A 14,221-nucleotide genomic window follows, 5' to 3' on the forward strand; every position below is an offset into this window, starting at 1 on the left:
GTAGTAATAGTTGCAAAAGGTGTCACTGTGTTTGAGAAAGATGGACACTCTCTACACTTTAGGTTTTCCTCAGTGACAGAATGCTCTTGTCAGTTTAACTCATCTTTTTGGAGATATAGAGTCTCCAAAGCTGGCAACTCCTTTTTCACTATTTTACATCAAATCTACTTTACTTCATTAATAACTTGTTGCTCCTAGCAAAGTCTGAGTAGAACCTAATGTTAACTAGAAGTTCTTTATTGTTTTTCCTTGTAAAAATGGGGCATTGTGAATAAAATTCAGGTCTGAATGGTGAAGCTGGTTTCATTTTCTTCATTTGAAAAAAGAGGGTGAAATCTCATTTCCTACAGCTCAGAATTATTTTGAAGCTCACATGAGATGAAATAGTATATGGGTCTAATTATAATTTTTTCCATTTTACTAAGGAGATTCTCCACTGTGTTAGAAAGTAATTAGTATAAGGAATAGAATTAGAATTATTTGTTTAGTCGCTAAGTCCTGTCTGACTCTTGTGACCCCATGGACTGTAGTACACCAGGCTCCTCTGTCCATAGGATTTTCCAGGCAAGAACACTGGGATGGTTGCCATCTCTTTCTCCAGGGGATCTTCTCTACCCAGGGATCGTACCTGCGGGTCTCGTGTCTCTTGCATTGGCAGGTGGATTCTTTACTATTGAGCCACCAGAAATGGCTCAAAGGTAAAGAATCTGCCCATCAATGCAGGAGAGTTGTGTTCGATCCCTGAGTGGGAAGTCCATGGGTTTGTGAAGAGTCTTACATGACTTAGCAACTAAAAAACAACAACATAGAATTACGTATTCTAAACTGAGAAGTTGAGGAGAGAAATGGGGTGTGGTTTAAACTTCTTTTGTTTCTAGGGAAACGCCTGTGTTCTTTTCCACCGAGTGTGAAATGGGGGTGCATAGGCTAGGAAATCTGTGTAAGATCGGAGTGGGAGAGAGTCTCTCAGATACCCTGGGGTTCCCATGGAAACCCTGCCCCACTGCTTCTGGCCACCTGCCCAACCCCAACTCTTACCTCAGGCTGAGAAAGAGGGAAGCTGGTGAGGGGAGGTCAAGAAGGAAGCCCATAGGTTCCTCTGGAGTTTGAGTATCATTGTCAGCAGGAGAAAACATATATATATATATATATATATATATATATATATATATGCTTTATATATTTATTTAAACATATTATTTAAAACATATATATATATAAAAGATATATATATATATTTGGCTTCAAAAAGCTTTATTGTTTCCATTTGGTCCAAGGCTTGAGAGTGGGCTCTCCAGGGTGTTAAAAAGCTGCCTAATGGATGTAAAGAGGGCCTTCAGGCAGATGCCCTGATGTTAGGGGGCTCCTCAAAGGCCGCTGGGCTCCAGAGGCTCCTAGTCTTGCTTGACGGTAAGACTTTCCAAGAGATACTCGCCCAACCCAGCCTGGGGGCCAGCCAGCCTGAGGAGGTGGGTCAGGTGGTCACCCATCTTCTTGACGAGTTTCACTTCCTCATCTAGGAAGTGGTTCTGGAGGAAGTCACAGATGTGGGGGTCTGTGTGGGCAGAACCCAGGCTCTGCAGACCCAAAAAGGCCTGGTTCAGATTCTTCTCCATGAGAAGGGTGGCTTCCATAGCATCCTTGGTTTTACCTCAGTCATCTAGAGACGCTTCTGCACGTCTAGGAAGAGCATGTGGCCCCTGCGCTGATTTTGCATTTTCAAGAGATGCTCTGGGCCGTTGTGCTTCTCCTTGGCCAATTCATGAAAAGTGGCCCACACCCTCCAGAGCCACATTGTCGAGGTCAAAATAGAAGCCCAGAGAGAGGTAAGTGTAGGAGGCCTGCAGATGCATGTTGACCAGGCGGTGGAGAGAAGTCTCCACCTCGGTGGAATAATTCTGGCGAATCTGGGAGTTTATGGTTGATAGGTAATAAGGAGTTAAGCTCAAAAAATGGTGGTTATTCCCAGTGATTGTGGACAGCGGAGTGCCTGATTCTGAATGTTGTGACTGGAAAAAACGTTGGAGGGTGGTCGGAGGCTGGAGCAAGGGGCGTCCCTGGGTCTGTTCCCACCAAGCACAGTTGAAGCAAGAGACAGATACGCGGGACTGCTGAGCGCACTTCCAGAAAAGAGATCCTTAACCCCTAACTATTTCTTCTCTCACCCCTCATATGTCTCCAACCTCTTTTTTCTCACCAGTCTTAAGGCTTGTGTGTCTCTCACTAGCTCTTTTCTCCTCATGAATCTTTGTGGGTGCATGCTAAGTCGCTTCGGTCATGTCCAACTGTTTATAGTCACACACCATAAACTGAAAGTAACAAAGGCTTGAGGCTGGTTAAAGCACATCCAGTTACTTGTCTCTCAGGCAATGTCCTCCAGGGAAAATTCCAGTAAACTCCTGTTTATCAACATTTTTCTGTCAATAATCACTCTACCTCCAACCAATGGATTTTTTTTAGAATCCATACTTCACTGGCTTTGGATTCTATTAGTGCAGGTCATCAACCCCTGTGAATAAGGGAATCAATCACATGCCCTCTTGAGCTATAATCAACCACAGCTCATTGTCTGTCCTTTCTTTCCTCTTCCTTTTTGGCACCTTAGAGTTTAAGAACCCTATTCTTAAGGGTTCATCTGGAGAACAGAATTTAGAATATCCTGTTTCAACAAGAGCCATAGTCATCCCATGGGATGAACTTGAGATGAAGGCAGAATATGAGTTAGGGAAAAGAGAAAAGAAAGAGAAATTTAGACCTTGGAGTTATTAGAAGTCAGGTTTATGATATGGGGAGGTGTGTGAGTATGTGTGTGTGTGTGTGCACGCACACGTGCACACAAAATGAACATCATCCCACTGGATTTAAGGTGTTAGAGGACAAACAAGAGAGAGAAAGGAGACCCTCCTTCCCTACTCACTGAGAGCAGATAGCCTGTGAGGAAGCAACAAGAGAAACATGGAAAATTTTCCTGGAACTCCATCTGGGCCTGCTTTGGGAGAACAAAGACCATGTGTCTTTCTCTTCCGTGTTACAGAGTTGCTGGGGAAGAGGTGACATGCTTTGTATTCTCTACCCCCTAAGCTGGGTAGGTCTTTCTCAAATGAGCTGAGGATGTTGCACTAAACCTGAGATCTGGGTCTGAAAGGTTATTCTCCATTTTTCTTCTTTATGTTAAATTGACACAATCAGCTTGTGGGTGTTGCAAGTCATCACTGATCCCACCCTAGGGCAGAGGAGTCAGCAACAGAGCCATCTTGAAAACCAGATGCTTGAGAATAAGACCAAATAACACATCTGCTGGGTGAAGTTATGGAAAGGATTATGTGATGTTAACTGCTGCATTTGGAAATTGTGGAATTTAGCACATTGCTTACATTTTTCATAAAATTATTTATTTAATAAGCAACTAATAAATTATTAGGTTTATGCCCATAAATATATGTATGTGGTACCAATTCCAACAGTACAAATGTGTTTCTGATAGAAGGCAGGTTTCCCTCCCATTCCTATCCCTGCAATAATCTAGTTTTCTCTTCTGATGCAACTATAGTTACCAAGAAAAGTAGTTTAAAAATATATGTTTGTGTGTGTGTTAAGTTACTTCAGTCATGTCTGATTCTTTGAGAGCCTATGGACTAAGGCCTGTCAGGCTCCTTTGTCCATGGGATTCTCCAGGCAATAATATTGGAGTGGGTTGCCATGCCCTTCTCTAGGGGATCTTTCTGACCCAGGGACCGAACCTGTGTTTCTTATGTCTTTTGCATTGGCATGTGGGTTCTTTACCACTAGCACCACCTGGGAAGCCCTTAAACTGTACATAGGAGAAAATTATTCACTTTACAATAGCCAAGACACAGAAGCAACCTAAATGTCAGTTAACAATGGAAGTGAATAAAAATGTGGTAGTAATAGAATATTACTCAGTCATAAAAAGGAATGAAATAATATCATTTGCAGCAACGTGGATGGACCTAGAGATTGTCAAATGGAGTGAAGTAAGTCAGGCAAAGAAAGACAAATGCCATATGATATAACTTATATGTAAATCTAAAAAAAAATAATACAAATGAAATTATTTTAAAAACAGAAATAGAGTCACAGATGTAGAAAACAAACTTATGGTTACCAGGGGAGGAAGGGGGGAGAGAAATAAATTGAGAGATTGGGATTGACATATACATACAATTCTATATAAAATAGATAACTAATAAGGACCTACCATATACCACAGGGAACTTATCCAATATTCTGTAGTAATCTATATGGGAAAAGAATCCCCCAAAGTGAATATATGTATATGTATAACTGATTCATTTTGCTGCACATCTGGAACTCACACAGCTTTGTAAATCAACTATACTCCAATAAAAATTACTAAAAAAAGAGAAAATTATCCACACCTTAGTTATTTGATTTAAAACTGGAAATAGTCTCTTCTCTCTTGAATGACAACTGCAGAAATGGTTTCTTGTTTGATTTAATCATTCCTTTGGGTTTGATATTCTCCACCCTATTTAATATAACTGTCTTTAACCCAATGTTCCTAAAGTTCAAAATTATCCCTATTCTGGGATAATCCCTAGAAATACTTTAAGGGTACTGAAAGTGTCTCCTTCTAAAAAGTGAATCACAGGATTTTCTTTCAGACTTCAGACTCATGGACAAAAACTTGAACTTCCTAATTCAGCCCAAGTACAAAGCAATTAAAGGATTAAAATGGATTAGAGTTTTGAAAATCACAGGAACCCAAACTAACTCTTGCTCTTAGCTAAATATGTTTGAAATAGCTTCTTTCATTCTAATAGCAGTTCATAGGAATGTTTTCTCTCAGGTTAACTGGATGCTTTACTGTCTTTTTTTCCTAGGGAAAGAGAGTGTGGTTACAGTATTTTATGAAGGTTTTTTTTTTTTTTTTTTTTAAATCACAAAACACTCGTCAGACTTCCCAGTCTGTTCCCTGTGTCCCTTGTACTGAGGTTGTTAATGGAGGAAGTGATTACACTGAAGAGAGGAGACTAGATTTGCTGCCCTGGGACCTCTGTCTAACTTGTGTCTAGTCATTCCAATCCCAAAGAAGGGTAGTGCCAAAGAATGTTCACACTACCATACAATTGTGCTCATTTCACATGCTAGTAAGGTATGCTCAAAATGCTTCAAGGTAGGCTTCAGCAGTAATGTGAACTGAGAACTTCTAGATGTCTAAGCTGGGTTTTGTAATGATAGAGGAACCAGAGATCAAGTTGCCAACATTCGTAGGATCACAGAGAAAGCAAGGGAATTCTGGAAATACATCTACTTCTGCTTCATTGACTATGCTAAAGCTTTTGACTGTGGATCACAACAAACTGTAGGAATACCAGACCACCTTACTTGCCTCCTGAGAAATCCGTATGCATGTCAAGAAGCAACAGTTAGAACTGAACATGGAATAACTGACTGGTTCAAAACGGGGAAAGAAGTACGTCAAGGCTGTATATTGCCACTCTGCTTATTTAACTTATATGCAGAATGCTAGGCTGGATGAATCCTAAGCTGGAATCAAGATACCCAGGAGAAACAATCAACAGCCTCATATATGCAGATGATACCACTTTAATGGCAGAAAGGGAAGATGAACTAAAAAGCCTCTTGGTGAGGGTGAAAGAGGAGAGTGAAAAAGCTGGCTTAAAATACAACATTCAAAAAAACTAAGATTATGGCTTCCTGTCACATCACTTCATGACAAATAGAAGGAGGGGAAAGTGGAAGCAATGACAGATTTTATTTTCTTGATCTCCAAAATGACTGCTGATGGTGACTGCAGCCCCTTGAAATTAAAAGACGTTTACTCCTTGGAAGAAAAGCTATGACAAACCTAGATGGCATATTAAAAAGCAGAGACATCACTTTGCCAACAAAGGTGCATATAGTCAAAGCTATGGTTTTTCCAGTAGTCATGTATGGATGTGAGAGTTGAACTATAAAGAAGGCTGAGTGCCAGAGGATTGATGCTTTTGAATTGTGGTGCTGGAGAAGACCTTAAAAGTCCCTTGGACTGCAAGAGATCAAACCAGTCAATCCTAAAGGAAATCAACCCTGAATATTCATTGGAAGGACTGAAGCTGAAGCTCTTACACTTTGGCCACCTGATGTGAAGAGCCGACTCATTGGAGAAGAGTCTGAAGCTGGGAAACATTGAAGGCAAAAGGAGAAGCGGGTGGCAGAGGACGATATGTTTAGATGACATCACTGACTCAGTGGACATGAGTTTGAGCACACTCCGAGAGATAGCGAAGGACAGAGGAGCCTGGTATGTTGCAGTCCATGGGGTTGCAAAGAACTGGACGTGACTTAGCAACTGAACAATAACAAGTACTTCCAGGGCACTGGAGTAGAGGATTAACATCCCTGAAACTGTGTGCTTATGAGACAATAAAAAGTTTATGAAACTGGACTTCTGGTTTCCAATCCAGCATCAGGTGTGTAAGGAACTTGGAAGCTGTCACTCCCACTTTCACAACAACAACAAAAAGTGTGTGACACACTAAAAAATCAACAACTCATATCCTCCAGAGAATTGTGGTCACAGGGCAAACTGCTGCCCCCCAAATTGGAGAGAGGTGGATACACAGGATCATAATTTACCAGAGCAGAAATCCATGAGCAGAAACCTCTGCAGGAACAAGTGCAAGGGTAGAAAAACTGAAGGTGGCATTAGTGAATTGCTGGAGGCTTGGTGTGGACAAGTTTGAGAGTAAAAAACTCCACAGGGTTTAGGCTTACGGAGTTTTATGTCTAGGAGTTCTACTACTTTCTCACAGTGAATAATTGGAATAGCCATTCTGAAACATGTCTAGAGTATTCTGTTCTTCACAATGTGTGCATCAGGGAAAACTATTTTATAAGAGCCCAACAGACTGAAGTTTTGTCAGAGTCTAACCCTTCTGGTGTTGGAGAAGACTCTTGAGAGTCCCTTGGACTGCAAGGAGAGCCAACCAGTCCATTCTAAAGGAGATCAGTCCTGGGTGTTCTTTGGAAGGAATGATGCTAAAGCTGAAACTCCAGTCTTTGGCCACCTAATGCAGAGTTGACTCATTGGAAAAGACTCTGATGCTGGGGGGGAGTGGGGGCAGGAGGAGAAGGGGACTACAGAGGATGGGATGGCTGGATGGCATCACCGACTCGATGGACGTGAGTTTGAGTGAACTCCGGGAGTTGGTGATGGACAGGGAGGCCTGGTGTGCTGCAATTCATGGGTTCTCAAAGAGTCGGACACAACTGAGCGACTGAACTGAACTGAACTGAACCCTTCTGGAAGAAAGGAAATAGCAACCCTGCCCTTTGTAACCTTGTTGTATCACCTAGGGAGTAGAAAAACAAACTGAGAAGCCCTTGTGAAAGTCTTAACTCCGGGGCACAGGCTCACTAACAGGGTGAGACCTCTTTGTAGGACTACAGAATGCTTTTTCTCCCTACATACTTTACCACCATGTCAGTAGGACTCCTATAAAGTAACAGCGGGTTTCATCTCAAAGAACTGTATGTCTCAGATCTTATTTAAGAGGAAGTCTTTAGGGAAACTCAAAGACAACAGGGGCTACAAAAACAAGGATGGAAAATTTTAGCCTCTGATACCTACTTTAGCTTCAGCAAACGCTAAACACACCTAATTCCTAGCCAGATAAAGCACACAAAAAAGACCTATTTGCTACATTTCCTTTTATGCAGTAAAGTTTTAATTACAAGGCATACTAACAGGCCGGAAAAAACACCCCAAAACAACAATGCACACAGTATGACCAGATGGAGCAAGCATCAGAATCAGCCTCAGATATGGCAGAGATTTTGAAATGATCAGACCTAGAATTTAAGACACCTACACTTCCCAGGCAGCCCTAGTGGTAAAGAATCCATCTGCCAATGCAGGAGACCCAAGTGACACGGGTTTGATCCCGGGCTAGGTAAGATCCCCTGGAGTAGGAAATGGCAATCAACTCCAGTGTTCTTGCTGGGAAAATTCTATGGGCAGAGGAGCCTGGTGGGCTACAGTCCATGGAGCCACAAAGAGTCAGTCAGACATGACTGAGTGACTGAGCATAGGTTTAATATGCTAAGGGGTCTAATGGAAAAAATGGACAATATGCAAGAACAGATGGGTACTAATAATGCCCAGGTCTTTTAGTCATACTTGGAGGAAGGGGTATGGAAAAGTATATCGGTTCCAGCTTCCTGAAAGTAGAACTCTTAACTATAACTTAAAAAAAAAAACCCAAAAACTTCATCTTGTTTTTCTTCATCATTTGTTTCCTCTGAGTTCCTATTTCTGTGTATTTCTTTCTTTCTTTCTTTTTTTAAAAAAATGCTAATGACTTTGCTCAGAGGTATGGTGATCCCTGGCTGTCTGCTCTTATTTAAGATTGAGTCCTATAAAACTGAAGCAACCTAAATGTCCATCAATGGACAATGGATAAAGAAGATATGGCACATATATGGAGTGGAATATTACTCAGCCATTAAAAGGAATGAAATTGGGTCATTTGTAGAGATGTAGATGAACCTAGTCTGTTGTACAGAGTGAAGTAAGTCAGAAAGAGAAAACAAATATTGCATATTAACACATATATGTGGAATCTAAAAAAATGGTACAGATGAACATATTAGCAGGCAGTAATAGAAATACAGACATACAATGGACATGTGGACACAGTGGGGAAATGAGAGGGTGGGATGAATTGGGAGAGTATCAATGACATATACACCCTACCGTGTGTTACACAGATCGCCAGTGGGAAGCTGCTGCAGATCCTGGGGAGCTCAGCTTGGTGCTCTGTGATGACCTAGATTGGTGGGTTGGGGGTGGTGGTTGGGAGGAAGGCCCAAGAGGGAAGGGGTATATGCATACATATAGCATATGTATGATTATAGCATATAATTCACTTTGTTGTACAGCAGAAGCTAACACAACATTGAAAAGCAATTATACTTCAGTAAAAAATAAAAAAAGAAAGAAAGAAAAACTGATAAGTTACATCGGAGAGGTGTGGGACCTGCCCCTCATTGTAAGGTTATTGGACAGGGATCCAGCCATTTCTTGAGAGAATGTGCAAACTTATTAAGTGCCATTTTCTAAAGGTTTTTTCTCTTAGGGTTGTCTGTTATTTCCAGCCAGTCATCCTCAAATATCCTGTCTGGGGTTGAGTCTGACATTCTAGTAGCTGAAGGAGGCAGAGAGTTAGCTGCCCCATTACACAGAATTCAGACTTTTATTTAATCTCTTTGCTTGGAGTGTAGCTCCTCACTCTGTTCTCCTCTCCAGGGTTATGCTATAGTCCCCACGGCTCATGGAGTGTGGAGGTGATGCAGGTAGAGGCTTTTTCTGGTCTTCAATCATCAAAGCACACACATCACAGCAGAGTCATCCCCTGTTCCTGTCTCCTCAGTGTTGGGAGACAATTCTCTACCAATCATGGTCTTATGTATTCTACTGTCTTAGGAGCAGAGGCATAGAGAGTTTATTCTGCATAATCTTTGCAAGGCTGTTCATATACCAAGTAGCCTTGGACGATAGTGTCTGTCTCTGGAATAGAGAGATTTGTTTGATTCTCAGTATAATAAAGATAATACCACTCTCCAGAATGAAGACCGGGCAGGTTTCCCTGTAGCCTTCTTAACGTACTGAGGTTTACTAAAATGGAGCAGCTCAGCTGTGTGCTGCGGGCAACATCCATTTGTGCTCTTCCATGTAGTCCCTGTGGGACTGTGAAACAAGGTAAGTCAATGTGAACATGGAGATAATGTTGCCTGCTGTGCTCGGAGTGATAACATCCTTAGCCTTTGTCTCTGGTGACTCGTGTTTCTGCTGGCATGTGTGGAACTGTGGCCATTTAACTCATAAGCTCACAAGTAGAGTAAAGTCTCAGATGCTCAATTCTATGGTGTTTACTATTGCTACCATACCATGTATGGGGCTCAGGAATCTTTACGAGCCTGTCTCTATTCTGTCTTCCTTGATACCCTTTTAGTTGTTGCAATTCTGGCCTTTCTGACTCCTTTATTGACAACTAGACGACTGGGTTGAATCCTGATGCTCTGGGACCCACAATCTCTCTTTCCCTCTCCCAGCTTGGGAATATCTCTTTTCAATATAAGGGAAAGCCTTGTCCTTTCATGTTTATTCAAGCTGCTCCTTCTACTCTCACACATTCACATATCCTAAAGATTTAGGTTTTTCAAAACAAAAGCCAAAAACATCTTCTGATAATTTTCTTCTTCCAACCCTACCACTCAGCTTTTTGGAGACAAAGAACAGCCCCTCTGATGTCTGGGTGTGGGACAAGAAAGGGAAATTCAGGGAAAAAAAGGTTCCTGTGCATTACTATCTCAAAATGCCATTCAGTCACATTTATTCTGTGTTTAACAAGTGTCTCCAGTTCTCATGAATGCTATTTCTCATATTACTAGAATTCAAGTAAGTGGATATTACACCCACCCTCCTGCTGACTTTTCCATGGGAGTTTAGTAATTCTCTAATAACTTGCAGAGAGAGCAGAGTCCTCTGTGCATGCACATGTGCTCAGTTGCTCAGTTGTGTTTGACTGTTTACGACCCCATCGACTCTAGCCCACCAGGCTCCTCTGTCCATGGGATTCTATAGGCAAGAGTACTGGAGTGGGTTGCCATGCCCTCCTCCAGGGGATCTTCCTGACCCAGGGATGGAACCTCATCTCTCATGTCTCCTGTACCTGCAGGCGGGTTCTTTACCACCAGCACGACCTGGGAAGCTGAGGATAAGAGTCCTCTGAGGATAAGACAAATCTTGAAGAAGGAAGCAAGTGAAAGGCTCTGTTTTTCTGGGAAAACAAAGAATAAAACGAGCAATGGATGGGGTAGAGATATTTAGTTTCATCTGAGACTGAGGAGGGGAAAGCTGGGGATGCCATCCACTGGGTTTGAGCAGTATGGGACCAGGAGGGTTAAAGAGAAAAGTCATTCATCTACCCCTTGAGGAGATGGCCTTTGACCCCAATTCAGGGAAAAAAATGGCAGTAGGGAGATCATGCTTACAATTCGGCTAGAGCTGGAAAAATAAATGTGTAAATGAGAGTTGGGAGGAGGATGCTGAAGGGCTTATAACTATGTCATTTTGTGTCCTAGACTGGCCCTGTGACTTCTTTGAAGGAATTGTCCTGAGTTACCCTCTTTGACATTAGGTTTCAAAAAATAAGTTAATGTTTTCCCAATCATATTTCAAATTGAGACATTTAGTAAATTCACTAAATTTATACATTTAGTGAAGAATGTCTTTGGATCTGTGTTTTGAGAAAAGTTATCATCTCAGTATTTTGACAGTTAAAATGAACACTTAATTCATCCAGAGCCATTTAATCTGCACTTCGATTTCCAGCTTGTCCTATGGCTGTTGGGGGATCATCTTCCCTTAGGGACTTCTGCGTGTGGGGCAATCAGATTTCACCATCTTGAGATACATGACCTCAGACCTCTAACTCATGGACAGAAAACTGGGGTCCTTAATTGAATGCATCACCAACAGAGAAATGAAGGGACTAATACTCATACATGATTAAGCAGGTAAAATGAAATTCTTCCTGAGTCTAATCTAAAGGCTTCTTTTTGACTAAAATAGTTGATTACGTCTCATATTTTTGATAGATTGTAGGGATATTTTCCAGGTTTGGTTGATGTCTATTTGGTCTTTTATCAGTACAAGGAAAGAAGATGTAATTAAAATAGTAATCTGATTTTAGTTCCATCATTAAAATAAGGTTTCCTTGTGGTCCCCCAACTTCTGTGTCTCCTTGCCTCCACTCCTTACTTGCTCGGTGCTGAGTCTTCTGCATGTACTCAGGTCTATGGTTCTCTCTCTTGTAGCATAATTTTCATGCATGTTTATGTCAACAAAATATTTCCTTTCACTCTGTTAAAAAATCCTGCTCCCCACTAGCAATACAGAAAAGAAGGAAATAAGTAATTAGGGGAGAAAAATCCTATTTTGACCCTCTAGAATATCTGGATTTCATTTATTTTTCTCCTGAGTCAGATCCAGAGAGCCTAAGGGAGAACCACATACTGGTAGGTGGGAGAGGTGATGGCAGAGGCAGAAAAAAGCAAAAAGGAATCTTGTTTTGGGGAAGCTGGATTCATTTGCTGAGCTTCATAACAAAACACCAGAGAGTGGGTGGTTTAAAGAACAAAAATGTATTTCTTTACAGTTCTGGAGGCTGGAAGTCCAAGATCAAAGAGTTGACTGGTTTCATTCTGAGGTCTCTCTTGCCTTGTAGATACCCATCTTCTCTCTCTGTCTTCACATAGTCTTTTCTCTGGGTGTCCACAGGTCTGTGTCCTAACCCCTCCTCTTATAAGGACACCAGTCTTATTAGGTTGGAAGCCACCCATACGACCCCATTTCCCCTTAACTATCTCTTTAAAAATCCTCTTTCCAAAAAAAAAAAAAAACCTCTTTCCAAATACAGTCACACTTTGCAGTGCTAGGAGTTAGGACTTCAATATATGACTTGTGGGAAACACAACTCTCAGCCTGTGGCCTTCTCTGGTGGCTCAGACAGTGAAAAATGTGCCTATAATGCAGGAGACCTGGGTTTGGTCCCTGGGTCAGGAAGATTCCCTGGAGAAGGGAATGGCAACCCACTCCAGTATTCTTGCCTGGAAAATTCCATTGACGGGGAGCCTTGCAGGGGTTGCAAAGGGTTGGACATGACTGAGTGACTAAGAACACACACACAGACACAACACAACACACAACTCAGCCTGTGACAAGGACCTGGAGGTGGGGGAGGATGAGGAGCTGGGAAGGCCATGTGGCTTCTTTTGTGTGTTGGTTGGAGGAGAGAAATTCACCTATATGGGGCCTGAGGACATGATACAATCTCAAGTTTATGGTCTCAGCCCTTCCTTCTAGCATAGTTTAAGAGCTTGGGGTTACAGATATTCTACTTATACCTTAAAAATTTGCCAAAAATGATGGGAAGAAGTAAGGATGATTTGGGGTGAATTATTTTCTTAAAGTGCTTTGAATGTCTTTGTCTCTCCCATCCTTTAAAATGGAGATGTTATAGGAAAGCAAAATGACTTTCACATTTTGGAGATGAGAGGAATTGTCATTTCAGTTGTTTTAAAATCAGTGATTCTTTCTACCATTAGGGAGTCTTACATTATTCCCTTGGGAATACCCGGCACTAGTGCTTTTAAAAATCTCCCCTGGTGATTCTCATGTGTAACTGTACTGAAAGGCCAACAAGTCATAGTCTCTTTGGTTTTCTACTTTCATCTCAGGAGAGCAACATGGAGACTTCTAGAATCTGGAAGGTGCAAATCCTTCCAGGAGAATTCCTACGGGGAGGGAGATCCATGTGTGCCCACAGATAGTCCACGTTTTCTTTCCTTTGCAATGCACAGAATACTCACCTTGTACTCAAGAAACACATTTGGTCTTCAGACAGATCAAACACACATTTGATTGGGCAAAAAGTCATGGTAAGGATCATTGAGATTTGCAAACATAAAGCATGTTTTCTGTTTCTCCAATTAAACATGTAAAACGGCCTTTCCCACTTTGTACAAGTTTGTAGACATGTTTCTGATGTCATTTTGTTCATCTTTTTGAGGTAGACATGCTCTCCTGGTTCATGTTTCCAGGCTGACCCCACCCTGGAGGAGAGAGAGATGGGTATGAGTGCCCCAGTCCTGTGGGGAGGGCCACAAGAGGAAGCTCTGGCTTCTCAACTATCATCCATGGTTTCTCGCCTTACAGCAGCACATAGACCTTTAGTTTTAAGATCTAGAGGGACTGTAGAACCTTCCTGGAGGAGTGAACCAGGACCACATCCCAAAGATCCCAAAGGCTGAGCCAAAGGACAGGTTGCCATTAAATATCAATTTTGAAAGAGTATAACATTTTCTATAAACAGGCATAACAAGATACTCACTGGTATATTGGTGGGGGTGGGATGGAATAAAAGACGATGTCTTCCTCCATCTTTCCTCTAGAACAGGAAATTTCATAAATGCAGAGTCAAATAAAGCTCTCTTTGGATCCCCCCTTCTTTTTTCGACTTTTAAAAATAATCTCACTTCTGCACTCATTTTCTTTCCTCCCTAGTGATTTTCAAGACCAAAATGTCCTCTGTAACTTATTTAGTTTGAAAAGGCAGTTGTTTATAATTCCAGAAATTAATTTGCACTTTGAAATTAAAAGGCCTGATGT

The 14,221-nt window shown here is 41.6% G+C and overlaps 1 pseudogene; it reads right to left on the bottom strand.

Moving 5' to 3' along the window:
* Positions 1–1,394: 1,394 nt before the first annotated feature.
* On the bottom strand, positions 1,395–13,993 carry LOC123334364 (annotated as a pseudogene).
* Between the last annotated feature and the right edge of the window lie 228 nt (positions 13,994–14,221).

Source organism: Bubalus bubalis, chromosome 7 (assembly GCF_019923935.1).
Source record: "Bubalus bubalis isolate 160015118507 breed Murrah chromosome 7, NDDB_SH_1, whole genome shotgun sequence".
In the NCBI taxonomy this organism is placed as follows: Eukaryota; Metazoa; Chordata; class Mammalia; order Artiodactyla; family Bovidae; genus Bubalus; species Bubalus bubalis.